Genomic DNA, 18,862 nt, shown 5'->3' with positions numbered 1-18,862 from the left:
ATCTCAGATTTTTCCACAAAACTGCAAAAAATACAATCAGATATAGCTACAAGACCCCTTAATTGTTCTCTTTACTCTGTTATGATGAAAAAATAATTTAAATGTAGTAAATTTGCCATTAAAAAATGTTTGCCTCATGAAAACAGTATAAAAATTCTTGCATCAATGCCTCAAGGAGATCCATAGAGCATGGGAACATCCTCTCACCTTTTTTTTATTTTTTATTTGCCATTTATTTCTTATGGTCTAATATTTATTTTTCTATCCTGTCTGCTTTTCTACATTTCAGTTTGTTTTTTTCTTTCAGAGGGTCTCTTCTCCAAATTATATAATATTTACCAAACTAGTAGAGCTGCTTCCAACCAAACAATATTTGACAAGAGTATGTTACAATAGTGTACAAAGTATATGTAGTAGCTATAGACTTGATGGGGTTGCAACTGATTATAGCAGGAGTTTGACAGTGTCTAATTTGTGAAAAGCTTAATAAATATGTTAATACAGACACTTAAAAAGAACTGTGGTATTCATCTAAAAATTTAATGTCTAAACATCATTTCATTTCCTGTAAATAGAACCTCCTGCCTTTTGTAAGGAAATAACTCAACCTCAGGCAAAGCATTACTTAAATGAAGCCCTGTCCTTGTTCCCCTCTCCTTATTCTCATTTTTCTTTGTTCCAAGAAAGGAATTTTCCTTTGTTCTCACCCTGCCGAGGAGGCTACAGGCCAGAACCAGGAAGCATGTAAGACATCTAAATCAGGATGTAGGCAGATGTTAGTGTATTGGGTTTACGTGGCAAGGTTTTGGTGGCGGGTGGGCTGCAGGGGCAGCCTCTGTAAGAAGACACCTGGAGCTGCCCCCATGCCAGATACAGCTGGTTCCAGAGGGCTCCAATAGACCTGCCGCTGCCCAAGGCTGAGCCCATCAGTGATCTGGTGGCACCTCTGTGCTAACATATTTAAGGAAGGGTAAAGAACACTGCACAGCAGCTGGGAGAAAGGAGAGAGAAAATGTGAGAGAAACAGCTCTGCAGCCACCAAGGTCAGTGAAGAAGGAGGGGGAGAAGGTGCTCCAGGTGCCAGAGCAGAGATTCCCCTGCAGCCTGTGGTGCAGCCCATGGTGAGGCAGCTGTGCCCTGCAGCCCGTGGAGGTCCATGGTGGAGCAGAGACCCACCTGCAGCCCGGAGAGGATCCGACGCTAGAGAAGGTGGACATGCCCTGAAGGAAGCTGTGACCCCACAGAGAGCCCATGCAGGAGCAGGCTCCTGGCAGGACCTGCAGCCCGTGGAGAGAAACCCATGCAGGAGCAGATTTTCTGGCAGGACCTGTGACCCTGTGGGGGACCCACACTGGAGCAGTTTGTTCCTGAAGGACTCCAGCCCATGGAAAGGATCCGTGCGGGAGCAGTTCATGAACTGTAGCCCATGGGAAGGACCCACATTGGAGAAAATCATGAAGGACTCTATCCTGTGGGAGGGACCCACACTGGAGCAAGGGAAGAGCATGAGAAAGAAGGAGTGGAAGAAGCAAAGTGCTACAAAGTGACTCCAGCTCCCATCCCCCAGTACCACTTGGGGGATGAGAGGGAGGGAGTAGAGGAGTTGAGAATGAAGGAGTGAAATTCAGCCTGGGAAGAAGAGGAAGAAGAGAGGAAGATGTTTTTAGTTTTGTCGTTATTTCTCACTATCCTACTTTGTTATTAACTGGCAATAAATTAAATTAATTTTCCCCAAGTTGAGTTTATTTTGCCCATCATGATAATTGGTAAGCAATCTCCCTGTCCTTATCTTGACCCACAAGTTTTTTCATCTTATTTTCTCCCTCTGTCCTGCTGAGTAGGGGGAGTGAGAGAGAGGCTGGGTGGGCATCTAGCAGCTGGCCAAGGTCAACCCACTAGACTTAGAGAGCTTTCAGGGCAAGAAAATGGAAGGAGGATTTTCACATCTCAATTTTGTCACTGCCAAAAGTCTGCTTAGACTCTTTTCCGGGCACCAAAGTCTATGTCTATATTAAGGAGTAAAATGGTGAAACAGCGGGTGCTGAGGCCTGAGAACCCATCCGGGAGGGAGCTGCTCCAGATTCAGGTCTGCTCCAACAGGTTGAGGGTCCATTAGTGGGGTGGTGTGCTCTTTGGCTCAGTATCCTCTGAAAGGGACACCGATCCCAGTGTGAACCCAAATGCAATGAGTGCAGACGTTTGGGAGACTAGTTTCAGAAACGCTCCTGGTCTGGAGTGAAACACTCCTGGAGGCACACCAAACACCCTGGCCCTTTAAAAGCAACTTAACGTCATTACTTTTTCACAAGAGGTGATTGTCACTGCCAGGTGATCATGCCTGATCACAGGTCGGGAACAATAGGCTTTTGTGTATTTTAATCCTTTACTATCCTTTACATTAATGTGTAACAAAAGAAGGTTGCACATTAAAGGAAGAGTCTCTCCAGTCCTCACTCTGGGTCCCAAAAGTTTACTGTAATTAAAGTTTGCATTTTTACATAATGCAAGTTTAAATTCTTATGAAAGGAAGAAACTAGCCTAGGGGTTTTTTGCTACAAATAAACAGCCCTTTGCAGTAAGATTTAATTTGTCACAGCATTCTATCAGAACATGACCTGTCCCGGCCTGCTGTTACTCTGACTTGCTCTGGAGGTAGTTGTCATTTATTGCTCTACAAAGCATGGAAGGAGTTTGACTCCATAAAAGATCAGCGACCGTACCATGACAAGGAGAAAAAAAAAGCAAATCCAGTAAGTTTTACACAATTCCAGGTTTTCTGTAGTTTACAATTAGTTTAAATTCATCGCTTGTGTACAGCGAAACCAGAGGTGCTGCACCAGGGATGTGCTCTCTACCTAGGTCACAGCAGGATGTTAGTCTGTATTGCACTCTGGATTATGACAACTTCCCAAATCCTGAGAAAAAAAGGAGTCACTTCAATAATATGTCAAGCAAGGGTGGCTTTTCCTCTGGTTGATAGAGACAATAGTGCCAGATCTTAAAAGAGCAAATGCATCATGCTCTTGGTGACACCAGTATTTGTAGAATTAGCTAAGGGAATATTATGCTACATGAATAGCGAGACTTTAATGGTTGGAGATACATAGGAGCAGAAATTGTTGAGAGAAAATATTTTAACATGCCTACACTTAAAGGCAAAAATTTTGTGGTTAAATGTGGAAAGAAAAACTTCCGTAATGATGAATCTGCTTGAAACATGCCAGTTTCCATTTTAGGGATGCAACCTCACGCGGGTTTACTGATTTACCAATTGAAGTGTGTGGTGGCCTCACTTGGTTTAGCTATCATGTGATGTATGTAAGCATCCTTGCAGAGATCAGGAAGCTATCCCCACTTCCCCAGTGAACTGGGAAGCCAACCCATTTGAATATGAGTGTATCTTTTTCAGCAGTTTTCTAGCCAACATCACCCAATGAGACTACACTATATCTTCTCTGTGGGGGGAGGTTTGCTTACTTTAACTGTACTAGCCAAAGCTACATTGCTGCCACTAACATCTTTTGAACATTAGCAAAGGCAATAAAATTCAGCTTTCATTTCACCATTATGGATGGGAGATGTTTCAGACTAAGGTTAGTAACTAGCTAACAGATGAATCTCTCAGACAGCTAAAGCTGCTCTTGAATGCGTGACTGAGATAGCTGGAAATTCAGAAAAAGTCTCTGTATTTGTAGGAACAGGATCTGAGAGACCTGCACTCTCAAAACCAGGTATCTACTCTGATTTGACAACGAGCATAATTGCTGTCTTGTGGTAAGGCCAGACAAAAGCTGGTGCATTTTGCCAGAATTCTTAGGGGTTTTTTTTTAAAATACAACATTCTGAATACTTTAAACTCTTCTCAAATTATGCTTACCTTGCAAGCAGAGCACAGTACAGCATCATTACTATGCTGTAGAGTGGATGAGGATGGACAAGCAATCCACACAGCTCAGCTGGGCTAGATCTGCTATAGCTGCAGACTGATGTACTTAGAGGTGGTGTGAACTAGAACTTTAATCAGCTACTTCACAGCTTCCAGCCTCTTTTCCCAACAGCTGGATTTCTGGAAAAAACAGTTGAGGTTACATTAGCTTTTAAAAATTATAGAGTACATCCCTGTGGGACTGAAAGAAGAGAATCCTACAAGAGTTGATAGCTGGTATGAAATCACTGTAACAGAAAATAAGACATTTGAAGCTATTACTGTTCTGACAGAAGTGGCAGGCAAGAATTTTATAACAAGTGGAAGAGAGAGTGCAGTAGGAAAGAAAGCAAGGATTGGCTAAGAATGTATATACATGTAAAACCCAAACTGTAGCTTTGCTTAAGATACTATCACATTTGGCCCTTCTGTGTGCCCCTGTTTTTCCAAATAATGGCACATTGGCTTGTGGCACTTCTCCTGAGCCTCCCTTGAGCAGGAGAACTAGCACCAATCATAGAGAACTGATCAGACTTAATCTTTATTAGCTGGTACTGCTACTCCACCCTCTGCCACAACACAGGCCATTCAGCTCAAGGTTCATCAGATCTAGACAGCACACTGAACTCTGGCTTATGACACCAGCCTTGTCTTGTCCAGGCAGCACAGCATATCAGTAATCCTGTTCCGATTAATGGTCTTCTACAGATTTTTTTTTTTTTTTGTTCTCATCCTAATAATAACTTGACTAAAAGGCCTACTACAGCAAGCTGATTCCTTCAATTTTTAAATTTTTTTTTCCCCCCTCAAACTCTCTTATCTTAGCATTTCAAGTTTCACACTGGCTGGCAATCTCAGCCTGTAGATGACTAAAGTTGCACAGATGAACGTGGACTCAATTGCCTTTAAAAGGGCAACCATAGAAGTGGAAGGCATACTGTATATTGACCTAGTTCAGGGTTTCTGAGGTGCTTGAGATGATCAAGTATTATTAAATCCAAAATTATAGTGATAAATGAACTTATGATTGCTGAAGAGAGAACAAAATGACAGACAAACACCATAGCAAATATGTCCTTAAAAAAAGCTGCTGAAGTCATATGAGGTGTGTGTAAGTTTGGTAGGAGTGACTAAACCCTTTGAACTCTGCACAATGAGGAAAGAGATCATAAAACAACAATATACAAAAGATACAATTTTAGCAAAAATGAGACAGCTAGTCAACATGAAATGTGGCAATATGGCCTTGAAACAAAGGCTGGCAAAACCTAAAAGTTATCATAAAAACTGGCAATGTTTGCTTCCTCTGTGGACCTCACATTATCCTGTACAAGCTCAGCCCTGCTGTGTGCCTCTGTTACTGATGACCAGAGCACAGGTATGGTCCCCAGCCAAGGAACAGTTCAGCAGTTGACCTGGAGGGTGTATGTGGCTCTGTAGGAAGCTGGTGAGGGGACGGGGCTGACTGCCCACCAGCAGCTTGTGCTCAGATGCAGAGTACACAGTGCTGGGTTTGCAAACCCGCTGCTTCTCCAGCCTTGAGCCTGGTCTTGAGGAGAGCTATCCAAAAGGCAGCATTTCTGCAGCTGTTGACTACTTCTGGTCTAGCTACTTCTGTAGCTTCTGATTGCTGCATGTGGGCTGCCAGCTTCTCCTGGGCTGTAAAAGACATGAACACCCCTCTGTAAAGATGTTCTGTCTTGGCTTGTGCTGACCTGACCAAAGGAGATCCCTGGAAATTTTCAAGCCCTAAAAGAAGATAAGCAGAGTTCATGACTGGTTTTGTCAAGGCTTGTTAAGTCCAGCTCCAGAAGGGATAACGTTTGGCCCAGTGCAATGAATGAATAATCATTGTGTTTAGGAGGAAGCAAAAAATACCACCCACAAGTGCCCCACGTGAAGAAATTTGCATGAACAGATATTATCTTCTACCAGCAAAAGCACGTTGCTTTGTCTCTAGAAACCATTAATTAAACTGAGTTATTGTTAAGAAGTCAGTGTAGTATCACTCATTTCCCCTCTCAGTGCTTTGGCTTAGTTTGCTGTTGTGAATTTAAGTGCTGCTCTTATATGATGCTAAAATTCTGCTTTGAGATTTGTGGAAAATGCTTAAAATGAGAAGGTATGATACTAGACCTACCTATGCTATCAAATCTTAACCAGCCAGACCTAGCCAAGTTCCGTCTGGCCACTTTATTAAAAATTAGAATGATGGGAACTCAGTGAACTTGAATTACCCAGCTTACTCTTCTATATGGAGCAGAGAACAGGGTTTTCATGTCAGCATCCTGCATAGGATAACCCAAGGAAGCTAAAATCCATGGAAGCGAGTATCTGTTTTGTTGAGGTTTTGCCTAGTAAGTTATTTCTTAAGTCCATATTCAAAATAAACAGAAGGGCATATCAGTTACTCATGGGGTAGGTAATAGATTAATATTAGACATAAGGATTCACACATGTAAACAAACAAACAAACAAAAAGGTATTAAAATTATTTTAAATACTGGAGGTAGGAAACAAAGATGACTAGAGACTTTTTTAACAAAGCATTTCATGTGACGTACAGGTATGGTGGATAGAAGCGGTGAAGCCTTCTGGAATTTGCAGGTGCACAGCAGATCCGACTGTGATACACATTTAAGTTGGAAACATATCATATGAGCTCCAAGACCCAGCAAAACAGGGTGCAGTTTAAAAAGGAATTGAAATCATGTGCTGTGGTTGTGGTTAAATATTGCAGTGCCATGCAGGATGAGGAACTAGTTAATAGCTGATCACAAGCTGAATGGGAGTGAAAAAAAATATTTTACTCTTTTGAAAAAGGGAAACATCATCCCGGAAGTAAAACAAATTAAATCATTGTTCTGTTCCAGCAAGTGCTGATATGTCCTTGAGGAAAGTTTTGCATATAGTTTTGTGCACCATGCACCTAGAAAGGTGGGGACCAACTGAAGGGAGCACAGAGATGAGCCACAGGAATGTTATTTAAAACAACTTCTGTGGAAAGGTTCAAGGCAATGGGGCTACTAATTCTAGAGAAGAGAGGGTTGAACAAAGACGTGATACCACCCCACAGCTATATGGGTCATAGTGGCAAAGGGGAAGGAAGTGTCTGCTGTGAATAGATTTAGCTTAGCAGGTAGAAAAAATGCTCTAACACCAGGATAGTTGAGGTTGCAACAGATTGCTCAGTGAGGCTTCAGAATCTCCATTACAGTAAACTTTTAAGAACAGCAAGTTAAAAGATATCACTCATTTATCTACCACTCTCCTCGGAGAACTGGAGGTGCATTTCTAAGTGCCAGCTGGGCTTCAGGAAGACAGGAGCGAGATAACCAGAATTCCAGTATCTGAGTTTTAGATCTGTGGTACAAAAGCAAGTGAGGGATTTTTCAGTTACTATCTTGTTCGACCAAATATACATTGCACGCATCATTTTCTTGCAGTACCACAGGTGCTAGTATACTGAAAAATCTTATGTGAAATACACACAAGCTCAAAGTTGCATGCATGGAAAGGAGTGCTTGGTATTCAGATTAACAGTGGCAGGCTGACAGTGTCCTTTAGATGTCTCTGAACGTTAACATCCAAGCAGGACTTTTTTCTATTTATAATTGTTTGTATGTTCTTGAGAGTCAGAAAAAGGGCAAATGAAATCTAGAGGAAAAAAATTAATTTTATTTAATTTACTTGCTCATTGTTCCTATGAACTATGTGTAAGACTATGAACATTGCTGAGGTTAAGAAAATAATGGGTGTGCAGGCAATGTGAATGGCCGAGGAACACCTTTTTTTCCTTTTCTGTGCTCTGTAGTAATGATTGCAGCATGTTAGTGGTCTCAGCAGGCTCTGCTTGTTATTTCATGACTATACAGCTATTGTAAAATAATGATGATTTTGTTTCAGTTATAATGGAAGCAATTTACAGGCAGTATAATAGCTGACTGATGGAGTCAGTATATTCTGCAAAGCGTACATGTGAAAAAATACTACATTTAAACCTTTTCCTTTGACTCATTACATTTGCCACCCACCTCCTCTTTCAAATCCTGCATTTTCTGCATTTTTAATCCCAGAGAAAACTCTTTGTATTTCTTTACTTTTAAGTACTTTGTGAATTTTATCAAAACTGAATGAAAGTGTGTATATCTTTTTGCTTCAAAGAACTGGATCAAAATCTCATGGAAAGAGCTGATTCAAATAAGCAGTTCTGTAACTATTCCCACACTGTTATTTATTAGCAAATCAACAAAGGGATCTTAATATAATTGTCTTAATTTTTGTCTTAAAACTCTGTGTAAAACTAAATGGACTCTTTAGTTTGGATACTTCATTCACATATTGCTGGGAACATTCCTGCAATGTTAAAGAGAATCCTGAAGTGATTGGGGGCTTGCAGGAAAGATTTATGCACAGATGGCCTGCAAAGTCAGATCCTAGAGGTGTGAAAAACTGTGAAACAGGGATGAAAATCCGATGACAAAACACTGAAAAAAAAAAAAGGCCAGAGCTCACATATCTTTTTGCAAGCCTGAGACACTTGGACCAAATGCAGAATATGGATTTATTCTTTTAGATCTTGCTAAATTTCAGTACTTTCAGCCTGTAGAGCTGACACATTGCTTATCATACAGTTTATTGAAATATCCCTTCCCAACATTATATAGTAAACATTCTCACCTAAAAGGGAGGTAGAAGGAAATAATATTGTAAAGGGGAGTGTGAACTTAATTGAAAGGATTTCAGTAAAGTCACTGTGCAAGTAGTCATAACAACAGTTTGTTGTTTGGTGGTTTTTTTTGTTTTGTTTTGTTTTGTTTTGTTTTGTTTTTTCTCTGAAGCAAAAATAACTGTATATAAATTCTTCATTCTTCTGCATTCTGGATTTTTGTCCAGTATGTTACATATATTCCAAAATACTTAGATTTGTTCCAGAATGTTATGCAGTGAAAGGTGCTCTTCTTGAGCTAATTTTCCGGAGGACATATATGTTTTTCTCACTAGTTAAGTAGATTCTTTTTGAAAATGAGGACTAATATTGCTAAAGGACACTCATATATTCCATTTACCTATAATTATAGTATTCACGCCAAGCCTCAGAAAATTATTCATCCAGTTTTAGACTAAGATTAATGTTAGTACCTTATGTTTGAGGTATTACAGGGGAGGAGAGAGGCTTAGCCATTGACATGGGGACCATTTCAGTGCAACTTGCCATACAAAGGCTGTATTCTACTCAAGGGTGGAATAGAAAGGGTAGAATTCCTCTGAGCTGAAAAATTTCTATACTGTGAACATGTCCAAAATAATGGTCGAATTCATGAGCTATCCTATCCTGCTGAACAGATCATGTCATAACAAAAGAAAAAAATCCAATAGGCTTAACATCAGATTTGAAAGTATAGTTTAGCTTTCATAAGAAACTTACATTGTTTGTCAGATGAATAATTTCTGCCTTCTGTGATATATTGTAATAAACCAAAACCATGGAATTTAGGATTTTTAGACCAAAAGGTACAGTTGTGTTCATCTATTTCGAATTTCTTCATAGCACAAAGAAAAGAGTTTCTTTAAATTTTGTCCTTGAATTCTGTTATGTTTTTGACTGCAGTTTCCTGGGGTACCGGCCCTGAAGTAATTTTCTTGGGGAAAGTCTAATTTGGCCTGAAATCAGGAACACATCTGGAAAAGGGTTTGACAGAAGGGATATGTTTTAATGGTGAGTACTGCAAATGAAATGTATAGTTTTGGTCAGATGAAGCAGCACTATGGATCGGGAGCTGAAAGACAGCTACTGAGAATATGTGCAATAACCCTAAACTTTCCATGCAGATAAACATGTTCCTGAGCTGAGCTAGGAAATGGAAGAAAGCAGTAAAAATCATTCCTAAAAGGATTCTTGAAAACTGATTGTTTTTCAACCATTTGGCATGTATCACAATAAAAAATCCTTGGTGAAAAAAACCCCACTTTTGACTGAAGGTTGATGTGAATGTGCCTGCTGAGTGGCAAGGCTTGTTAACCACTGCACACAAGTGGGTTTGGATTTTTACACTTCCTGGTTTGCCACATCATCGTTCTGGGAAGGATCTTATGACAATCAGTAGAAAGATTTCCCTGGGAGGAGGTAGATGACTGAGCTGTGGGACATAGTCCATTGTCCAAAATTCCTCTTCGTCTCAGTGAGTATCGTCTCCTATTTCCTCTTCTTCACATCCTTATACATGACCTAGCACAACATGACATCTGTCAAAAGGGAAAAGGCTCCCTTGTTGTAGCAAAATGAATATTGAATTTTAGCTGGCAGTTCTTGTACTCAGGTAAACAGTTCAACCATAAACTACTGTAATTTGAACCCAGAGAATAATAACCCTTCACTGTTCAATTGGTTTCTTTCAAATCCCTTGTACATATTAAGTCAACCGGTCCTATATTCCCAGCTATGGTATTAGCAACATCTAGGGTTGCAGGGAATTAAAATTATATAGGCTAATTAAAGACTTCTTTCCCTCAACATAGAGAACTGCCATGGGTTGCTTTCCAAGGGCAGTGGTAAACGGATTCTCATAAGGTATCTGTCTCCTAGCAAATAGTGCAAGAATGCATCATGATTTAGCATGCTTGTGATATGTCCTTCTCTCATTCTCACTTACCCCTTTATGCCCAATCATATTTACAAAAGGAATCTCTGTTTTTTTCCTTAATGCACGTTTTGATTGCCTTGTGACATTCAAACCAACACAATTGGTTCAAGAGAAGAGAACCTACTAGAAGAGCCAGAAACATGTAATTTAAATATTTCGGTCATCAGACTTCAGTCATCTGAAATCCATCATATCTCATTCATCAGGTTCTCTGTATGGTCAAATAAAAGGGGACAGTCACTTCCAAGAAGCCAATAATCCTGTTATAAAAGGCACAATAGGTGTGATGAAGGACCCTCTGAATCTCTTGTTCTCTCAGTAGTGGCTATTGATGGAGTCTAGACTGGACACCAAACTCTTACATATGTAGAATGGAGTGAGATGAGTAAGACTGAGGTTAGGTAAGAATTTCAACCTTTGAAAGGTTTTCTTTCATGCATATTACACATATGTGTTTCTAAACATTGACAACAATTTGTGTGAGTTCCAAGACTTATGTAACATATTTAAATGTCTTCCCATTAAACTACTTCCTTGCGTGAGGATTCCTTTCTATCCTGGTAGAATTCCACTTTTAAGGTCATGTCACACAAAAGCCTATTTACTCTCTTCCCCTGTTGTGGGTGGAAGATGAGTTGTGTATCTGAAGGACTTGAGGGCAAAGCATGCCCTGCCTGGTTCTGCAGATCTCCCTGCTCTGCAGGACGTAGCAGGAGAGAGGACAGCAGCTGGAGGAAGAAGAGAGGCAGTATTCAAGTTGACACACTGGGGACACTGCTTTGGGAGTGGGAACTGCTTGGTTCAATGCTATGCCTATTTGCTGCCTGTCAAAGACTCACAGATTAAATTCATGCTGAATATTAATCACCTTTAAGTATACTATGTACACTTTAAGCATACGTACAATTAAGGACTTGTGTGCACTGCTTTTTCTTAGATCACTTAGATTTGGGCTTTGGTGCAGGTGGCACTTGAAGTTCTTGTGGAGCTTATGCCCTGTATGACTGAAACAAGTTGTCCTTCCTCAGCAGTGCTTTCGTGAGAAGGTGACATAGCAAGAAGATTCTTATCACTTTTCTTAGAAGAAATTCTCTCATTTCAAAATGTCTTTTAGACAGGTGATTTACAAAAACACACAGGAAAAGCAAACACCTTCAGAAACAGTGGTTATTCTGATATCAGTGTCCTCACTTTGCAGTTAAATGGAGTTCAGAGGTGTCACGTCCCTTGAGTTCCTTAGAGATGTTTTGACTGTTTGATTCACCTCTTACTGGTGCAGGTCTGTATCACTGCATATAAGGAAAGTTCCAAAAATATCAGTATCAATATACAAATATTTTATTCTCTAGTCTAGGAAGTTTGCCTTTGTTTATAGTGTCATACAAGTAGTCCTAAGTATATCCAAACCAGTTAAAAATTAACACTGGAAATTCCCTTTGCATGGGGAAAATTGTCTGCAGATATAAGGAAGCTGCAAGTATTTTTCCTTCTTCATCAGATCCTCAAGAGTTACTTTAATCTACTTTCAGTTATTGTTTAAACAGAATGACACAAAATGTCTTCTTTACTTTTTTCCCTTAATATGAATTCATTGTCGCCTGAAGGTAATGATGCATTTCAATGTAAAATTAAGGTGACAAAGATATGGACCACTGCTCAGAGTCTACCCATATCATAGAGAAAAGGTTATACTCTGCTTAATGGACAGGCAAAAAAAAATTGGCGTTTGGCCAAATGCTTTGAAATCTTGCTCCTGTTCTGCAGTGAGAATGAAACTGACTGTTCTGAAATAGTTTTGCCTTATGGTCTAGTTAGTCTGATCAACGAAGGTTGACCTCAGAAGGATTTTGACTCACTATGTGGCTTGAGGAAATAGCTTTTAAGACTGGCTTTTCAGAAAACTTTTTTTCCCCCTAAAAATGCTCAGCATATGTATCTTATTATTCTATCTGTAGAAGCAAAATAGTCAGATTTATTTCATATACTTTGGATGATAATAATAGCAATGCATTAACTAGCCGAACAAAAGGGGCCTTGCTTTTGAACTACATCCAGTGGTATTTTATTCAGTTGTTTCTGAAAAAAAGTCTAGGCATGTCACTTTATGGATGTGTGTGAACTGGCACAGGCAGGACGCAGAGACAACTACAAAACCAAGGATAAAATGCAAAAAGTAAATTTATTCTCGATACCTCACAACCTGGGGGATCTCTACAGCAGCACCTGGGCAGAGGCATGCAAGTGGGGATGCAGGCATTGCGGAGCTTGGTCCTTGATAGCCAGAAAAAAGGAGAAGAAAGAAAAGATCTCGAGCCCTCTGCTTTTTCCTGTATATATCAGGGATTTTCACAGACATACTTTTCCACTGTGCTATGGTCTTTCCCACAGCAGGGCAGGAATCTCAAGGATGTTCAATAAGGTGCCTCTGAGTCTCTCACAGGTCTGTGTTATCTAAACACAGACATTCTATCTACCAAGCACTCAAAGCTAAACAACAATTAGTATGATATATGTGTTTTTAGACACCCGAGCTGCAAGTCCCTTGAGTGTGTTTACAATCCTCCTCACCAATCTTCCGTGGTATTCCCACAGGACGTTTTGAATGATGTCATCATATTATGTCTTCACAATGACAAAGTAAACAGAGACATTGTTAGAGCTTCATCATCTCTCTTTTGAGCAGCACTTCTGAGAGTTAAAACATATATTAAAATATTATGCGTTAAAGGGAACAAATTGTAATGCAGGACCAGAAAGCGATGCTCAGGTTGATTCCCAAGAAAATAGTTTAGGTAGAAGCAAATGCACTGGGGAATGAGAGAGGACCAAGCAGAGAGCTAACTGGGTATACCAGCATGGTGACGGCATGACAGCATCAGACTGCTGCTGTGCTAAAACAGATACATGCTATATAGCCCTCATCTGTACATTGTGAATTTTCCTTTTTCCTCACTTCAATTTACCAATACACAAGTATATTTTGAACATGTATTAGTTCATGTTTCTTTAAGATTTTGAAAGATATGAGGTTATGTGAGTATGATTATGGCAATCACAGTAACAGTGCAGAAGTATGATACCATATTCTATTTGCTGAATAGATTTTCTATTCCTTAAATTAATTTTTCATTGGAGTAAAGTATTTTAGTTATTATCAAAAAGAGGACACCTTTCTGCTGTGTTACCATTCTACATCTCTATAGCAATGGAGTCAGTATTAGTTCTGCAGCCGCTGTGTAAGTATGACAAACAGCAAGCCCTCACATAAGAAACCAAGAGGAGAGAGAGAGCTGCTACCTCTTCACCTCAGGAATTATACATAGAGATTGTCCGTCTTTGCCATTTCTGAAGAAGAATAACAAATGTTTCTTCTTCTACTCTCCCTAAAAACTCAGCAAGGAAGAAATAAGAAAAAAATTATATGCCAATGAACTGTTCATTAAAACCCAGTCCAGAAAATTCAATAGATATGCACCTGTGTTATATGAAACAGTGAAGCAAGCACTTCCTCCAATTACAACCTAATCATTCAAAGCCCCGCTTCTCTCCTGAGAAATCCCAGGACTTCTGAAGTTAACCAGCATTTAGTGAGGATGCCAGACTTCTGTGGTCGAAAGAAAAAATCTTTGGGTTGAATTTCCCCCTGTGAATCTTAGTCAAGTTCTCAAATAATTTTTTCCAGTCCACTTCCTCAATTGTAGATTTGAGAAGAGTTACACAAATATGCCCAGACTAGAGATTTCTAAATGACCTTGTTATGGAAATGATCTGTGTACAGACTTGCAGTGTACTTAGATTTGACCATTAGATTGCTAATGAATGCATTCATTCTTCACAAACTTGTTGACGACACAATTGTAAACTATGTTTGTCTCCAAACTCTTTGGATAATCTCAGCTTGTCAAGTGTGTTTGACAGACCACTCATAGTGCATGACTTGTGCTTCCTGACTTGGCAGTGAAACTTTTGAACAACACAGTAATGAAATGATGTTTTGTGTTAAAAGATGTACAAGCATAATTATGTGCAGTGTCTGATAAGAACTTTTCTGAACTCAAAGATAATGATGAGAAATACTCTTTTGTGTTCTCTGCTTCACCGAATATTTCATAAGAAATCACATTTTATTTGTTTTGTTCTTATGTAGATGTGCATGCTTGTTTGCATGGGAATTTAGGTAGTCTTTTGCACAATGAACAGCAATTAGTCATTGGGTATTTATTGATTGGCATTATGCAAAAGGAGGAATCAAGCAGCTATTTAGGAATGCTAATTATAATTAAAACCTATACCTTTTGACAAATTTATAACAATGAGCTGAAAATTATCATTTTCTCTCTAAACATACAGTTCATTTATGACAAATTATCATGACCTCAACTCAGATCTACAGGGTAACTAATTCTCTGTCTTCTTGTTGAGCCTACTGACAAAGCAACATGGAAATTTCTTTCTTCCCACCATTTATACTATTCAGTGAAATGAGAAACTGAGAGTAACCCCTTGCTTCTGTGTGGTTTCATGTCATACCTCTATTCTTAGCAGCTCATCTTCACTTTCTTCTAGAACCTTATTTCAGTTGTTCATGGACAGAGTGAGACCCTTATAAGATACAAACTCAGACATTGCTAGAATCTTTAAATTTCCCCAACGGTCCCTGTGGGCTATTGTAGTATTCCTCCATATTTATTCTTCAAAATAAATTTTAAAATTTTTATTCTCTACATTCTGACCCCAGCTATTCAACACTATGCCAGTTAAATTTACATGCCTTCATGGGTTTTTTTTTGTTTTTGTTTTGTTTTTTTTTTTTCCTTTGTGGATACATCATAGAAACAGTGGGCAGATGAGCATGAATCAGTTAGATGGGGAACTTCCCCCTGTCTGATTGCTACATCACTGTCTACAAGCTCATGAGTAAAGTAGTCCTCTAATTTTAGCTGGTCACGTGTGCTTTCTCTGTTAACAAGAATGGCAAACAAACACAACTAGGAAATGATTTTCCCTATCCTAAAATAGGCAACAGAAAATGCTTCAGTCACCTGAAACAAACACTAGAAAATGTTAAGTCATGGGTCATGCCTTCGTCCATAATGGGGATTATATCATCCATTTCTGATCCTTAGCTCAGAATTTTTTCCAAGATTGAGACACCTTTCAGCTGCTACTACCGAAACTACACTTTGCGAGAGAAAAGAGGAGTTGGGTACAATTAAGTAGCCAAGAGATTACTTCATGTGTTAGGTGACAGGAAACCTAGAAGACTTAGCCAGAGAAATGATTAACTGTGAGACCTTTTGGACCTAGAGCATGGGAGAGGCACCTACTGCTGGACAGAGTCAACACTCAGATGTTTGTGGACATATTCAGAAGCCAAGCTTTAATTGAGGTGTAGGTTTTACTTAGACATCTACACTTGAGGTATCCAGTTTAAAATAACTAATGAATCTCTTTTTACAGTGAATAGGAAGAGAGAAGCACCTCCTACCTGCCTGCTCAGCTCAGAGTAAGAAAAAGTCTCTCTGCGTCCATTCCCATAGACACCATTAGTTTCCTATAGCCTTTCTCTGACTCCAGAAACCATCAGACAGCAAAATACCAGGATGAAGGATAGAGGAAGGATTCTTTCCAGACAGAATCAGTAGTTCTCCCTAAAATTCTGGGAAACATATCAGCTCTGACACAGTAGAGGACCGAGCCAGGCCCACACTCCTACTGCTTAGCCAGTCCTGGTCTGCATGCATGTGATGATGAGAGGCAGAGGTCTTCACTTGCCCACTTTTCGCCAAAATGGCCTCACTTGACCTTCAGAAAATTGCAAATAACTATTGCTTCAGTCCTTTTTCTTTTAGGAAACCCCTTGCATCTTGACAATGGAAACTTGAAGATGTTTGAATCATAGAATAGTTTAGGTTGGAAAAGACCTTTAAGATCATTGATTCCAACTGTTAACCCAGCACTGTCAAGTCCACACTAAACCATGTCCCTAAGCACCACGTCCACATGCCTTTCAAATACCTCCAGGGATGGTGACTCCACCACTTCCCAGGGCAACCTGTTCCAATGTTTGACAACCCTTTCAGTGAAGAAATTTTTCCTAATATCCAATCTAAACCTCCTCTGACACAACTTGAGACCATTTCCTATTGTCTCATTGCTTTTTACCTGGGAAAAGAGACCAACACTCACCTCGCTACAACCTGCTTTCAGGTAGTTGTAGAGAGTGATAAGGTCTCCCCTGAGCCTTCTTTTTCTCCAGGCTAAACAACCCCAGTTCCCTCAGCTGCTCCTCATAAGACTCATTCTCTAGACCCTTCACCAGCTTCGTTGCCCTTCTCTGGACACGCTCCAGCCCCTCAATGTCTTTCTTGTAGTGAGGGGCCCAAAACTGAACACCGTTTTCAAGGTGCGGCCTCACCAGTGCTGAATACAGGGGAACAGTCACTTCCCTGTCCCTGCTGGCCAGACTATTTCTGATCATCTTGGCCACCTGGGCACACTTCTGGCTCATATTTAGCCAGCTGTCGACAAACACCCCCATGTCCTTTTCCACCAGGCAGCTTTCCAGCCACTTTTCCCCAAGTCTGTAGCTTGGGGAAGTTTGCAACTTGCTCATCTGATGTTTTTGATCCCATTCCCCTTCACTAGGAACTATTGCCAGATGTCATTTAGAATCATAGAATCACAAAATGGTTTGGGTTGGAAAGGACCTTAAAGATCATCTAGTTCCAACCCCCCTGCCATGGGCAGGGACACCTTCCATAGATCAGGTTGCTCAGAGCGCCATCCAAGCTGGCCTTGAACACTGCCATTGAGGGGACATCCACAACCTTCTTTTACCAACCTTCTTCCAACTCACATCAATCTCTTCCTTTTTTCAGCTCACCATCCATCCCTTCTCCCTGTCTCTTCCTAGGAGTTCTTTAGTAATTGTCACACTAGCCACAGGATCTTTAAACAAATATAGATTCCCCTTTTGTTTCCCATCTTCTGTATTGTGCCTATTCTTATAGCCTAATTATTAAAATTACTAATGGGCAATGGAGTGAATGAAAAGGCACAGTGATTTGTTATGCCTTCAAGTGCAATGTTCTATTGTGGTTAGAACATTTCTCCATGGAAATGAAAAATAACTGTAGTAGTCATACTATTAAACTGACCTAGCACACAAATTTTTATTGTTTTGATTCTTTTATAATAATGGAGGAAAGCACATGAAGTTCTTAAATGATGTATTTTATTTCAATTTTTTTTTTCTCTAACATAGCACTTTGAAAACTTTAGCATTGCTTGATAGTTTCTATGCTACAGGGGTTATAAAACATGTGACAGAATCCTTGTGTTCAGAAAAAAGTACCTTAATATGTTGCATGCAGTTTAAGTTTCTCAATACAGCACGCTGAAGGTCACTCTTAGCAGACAATTGTTTATGATTCAAACAACAGATTAGATTGTTTATTTAAAGTCTCAGATAAGAAGAAATAAAACTACATCCTTCTTTCATCTGTTTTGAAAACAGATTAATTTGAAAACCTTCAGTGGCTGCTGAAAGTCGTAGAACAAACTAGGTTAGTTTGCTTTCCTTCTTAAAACTTTCATCACACACAAATGCACTTCAGCACTGAAGAGGCATCCTGTAGCCTTCTGCTGGCTGTAGGATTCTGGGTTCAGGGGAAAGTCCAAGGCAGGAAGGAAATAATTTCTCCCATAAAGCATGCTCAGGTAGAGATTACATTTTATTCCTCACTGCTAATAAGAGTGAACTAGAAAGCCCTGTTTCTGCTGGAATTACAAAATTTGTTCTGTCTGTTTCCCAGAATGAATACAGCACAATGTATACTGTACCCATTTCTGAAGAATACAATGCTTTTCTTCCAAACTACTAACAAGATCAAATGTTAGGTTAGTTTTACCTGAGAACTTGGATTGATCAACCATAGGTGATATAAAATTAATGAAATCATGAGCATATTTGTCCAAACACTAAAGGTATTTGCCAGGGCAAGGCCTGGTGTCTACATTCTTTGCCTTGTACTTTCCGAGCACCTGCTGCTGGCCTATCATGGAGACCTTGAATCTCATCTAGTAAGGTATTATATGTTGCTTGAAATGAGTGGCAGCTTTGATGGAGATTTTCAATGGGGCAAGGATTTCAACCCAAGATGGATTTTATTCCTTATGAAATCTATTAAGAAAGGAGAAAAAAAATTCTTGATTGCACATTTCCTGTTGACTTTGCACAGCATCCAGGAAGTGCAGAGAGTATCTCTCATGTTAATGTTAAATAAAGTGT

Source organism: Strix uralensis, chromosome 2, assembly GCF_047716275.1.
Source record: "Strix uralensis isolate ZFMK-TIS-50842 chromosome 2, bStrUra1, whole genome shotgun sequence".
Classification (NCBI taxonomy): domain Eukaryota; kingdom Metazoa; phylum Chordata; class Aves; order Strigiformes; family Strigidae; genus Strix; species Strix uralensis.
The sequence above is the reverse complement of the archived record's forward strand: the minus strand, read 5'-3'. Positions refer to the sequence as shown.